The sequence below is a fragment of the Tenrec ecaudatus genome, chromosome 3 (genome assembly GCF_050624435.1).
Source record: "Tenrec ecaudatus isolate mTenEca1 chromosome 3, mTenEca1.hap1, whole genome shotgun sequence".
In the NCBI taxonomy this organism is placed as follows: Eukaryota; Metazoa; Chordata; class Mammalia; order Afrosoricida; family Tenrecidae; genus Tenrec; species Tenrec ecaudatus.
Genome location: NC_134532.1, coordinates 6,565,095 through 6,567,714, shown reverse-complemented (window position 1 = coordinate 6,567,714; position 2,620 = coordinate 6,565,095). Strand labels below are relative to the sequence as shown.

The 2,620-nt window shown below is 41.5% G+C and overlaps 1 pseudogene; it reads right to left on the bottom strand.

Annotated features, from left to right (window-relative positions):
* Positions 1 to 315: 315 nt before the first annotated feature.
* LOC142443247 (gametogenetin-binding protein 2 pseudogene) lies at positions 316 to 2,219 on the bottom strand (annotated as a pseudogene).
* Positions 2,220 to 2,620: the final 401 nt, after the last annotated feature.

The window sequence follows — 2,620 nt, the reverse complement described above, 5'->3', positions numbered from 1 at the left end:
GTGAGTCATAAAGCGTGAACTCAAGATGTTTTGTTTATAACAGGCTATTTTAAGGTCCACAAAGAATATAAAAGAATAAAGAACAGACAACAAACTTCTGTGTACTTCCCCTCAGCATCACCAATAGAGCATCACCATTTAGCAGGAGCATGCACATCGAAGGACTCAATTTTTTTTACTATGCATATTAATAAATACTCTTTATTTTTCAATTTTGCACATTGCGCTTCAACATTACATCCAAACATTTCGCAAGTGGATGTCTACTTTGCAAAACCATATATTCAGCTCATTGTCATTTCTGTATAGAAGTTTAAGTACAACATTACTTTTTGCCACTAGGTTGCTTTAGTAAGTTTCACAGGAAGAGAAACATTTAATGAAAAGAGATGGCTTAAATCATATGCAGGCCTGCGCAGCCACGCAACTAAAGACACAAGCTTGATAGAACTAATCAAGGTACCTCCACCATCTTCCCAAACAAGAAAGAATCACATTGATTTAAGATAAAATGTTGCGATAAGTCACTAAATGAAGTCTTTTGAAAGAGAAGGCCCAGTAGTCATCTCGAGTGTTTCATTGAAAGACAGAGCTATTTTATTTGTTTAATTTGCTCCAGCTGTTGTCAACCAGCCACTACAAATGGGCCTCTTGTGATCATTTAAGCGGCAGTATTTATTAAATTTCTCCTTCAGATGCTGTCGGTATTGTTCTCTGTTGCTGTAGAAAGACTGATTATTAGCCATAAATGACTGTATTTCATCTTGCGAGATAAAGATTTCCTCATCTGAAGTACATTCAGACTCATCAAGGAGTTCAACTAAGCTCTTGGCACCTTTTCCAGAATCAGGACCAAATGACGTTTCTGTAGGTTCTGCAAATTGTGGTATGTTTTTCTTGTGCTCGAACCAAGGCAGGGGCTGCCCGGCCCTCTCAGACCTGCAACAGCTTTCTGCATGTGCTTCTTTGGTCTTGTCACGGTGAAACACTGTGTGCACGCTACTTCCTGAGCTCTCTCGACTGCTTGGGTCTGTAATACAGCTTCCAAGCTTTGGGATATGTTCGTCACATTTCAACATCTTGCTTTTCTTTTTCTTCTTTTTATTTTTTCCTTTTGTGTTGTTCTCTTCAGAATTTGCCCACCATTCAACACAACTATCCCCATCATCCTCCTTGTCTTCACAGTGATGAACACAGGAATCATCAACATGTTCATCATGATTACAGATGCCTTCAGTGCAGGTTACATCCGAACCTTCCCGAGAACCTGTTTCACGCCCTTCCATGCTAGACGAATATCCACAGTCACTACCATTACAGGGTGGAGATAAGCCTTTCTTTATTTTAGGGGACCCCAAAAGATTGCCACTGATAGGACAGGTACATGATGTATTTTCATTGGTAACAATTACTTCTACGCAACTATTGCCATCTTCAGTACTTTCACAAGCTTTGCAGCTATTTTCTATGAAGTCTGTTTCCTTCTCTTGGCTTACTTCCTTCTCATCTGCTGTTTGTAAAGAGGCAGGAATGTCACACACACACTTGTTTTTTCGTCTGTTCTTCTGTTTTTGGCGTTTCTTCTCTTGTTTGAGCTCTCTTACTCGTTCCTCCTCTGAGAATTCTTCGCAAAGCTGTTCCAATCGACTTATACCCTGTACTTTTTCCACAGTCATCTCAAAGCTCTTTTGTAAAGCATCAACACCAGGATAGAACAGCATCTGCCACGTCTGCTCTTCTGCCCGGAGTTTTTGCCAGATTCGGTGGAGTCTTTCATAGAGGTGAATTCCTAGACAGGTCAGAACCTCTTCTTGAGCTATATCTATTGTCTTAGCATGTCGTTCTCTCCGCCCTCCTGTGAACTCTGGCTCAGCACGACCCAAGAGATGTGTAATAAAGTCCGTCTCGCAGCAGACGTGCACGTGCCGCTCATGGGGGCCGCACCAGAGGCCCTCGTAAAGGGCAGCGCAGTAGCCCTTCTCTTTGCTGCAGTCAAGCTCGCCAATCAGGATATTGTACGCTCGGAGAACTTTGTTTTTGCAGTCAGTGCAGAATCTGTGCTTTCGCAGATAAGTTTCTAGTGTTTCTAAAAGACAACTAGAGTCGATTAAAACTACTTCATCCCTGCATTCCTGGGACATCAGTTCCCATACGTCCATCCAACAACCTCCCAAAGGTGTTGGCTTGTGAGTATCTAAGTAGTGCAATTGACATCTCTTCTTCTTACTTTTTGGAATAGCATCTATCATGTCATTGGGACTCAAATTTTTCTATGCTAATGTTCACATATGGCCTCCAAAGTATAGTGAGTATTAATTTAAGGTGACTGATACATTTTAGTGAACAGACAAATTAAAAAATATGGAATCCATGTTTTGAGGCTTAACTGTAGGAGAGTAAGTAAAAAAGTTTTACTACAAAATCATAGAAACTTAAATGCAACATTCTGGCGTGGAGTAAGGAACCATGGGAGAGGTCTGGGGGGCTGGCCCCAATACCAAATACTAAGTGGATGCCTGTCCCTCACCCCCCGAAGAATTTATTTCAAAGGATGGCATTGAATCTGCAGCTCCAGGAGAGGGAAATATCTGATTGGAATACACAGGAGCAGATGAAGGGG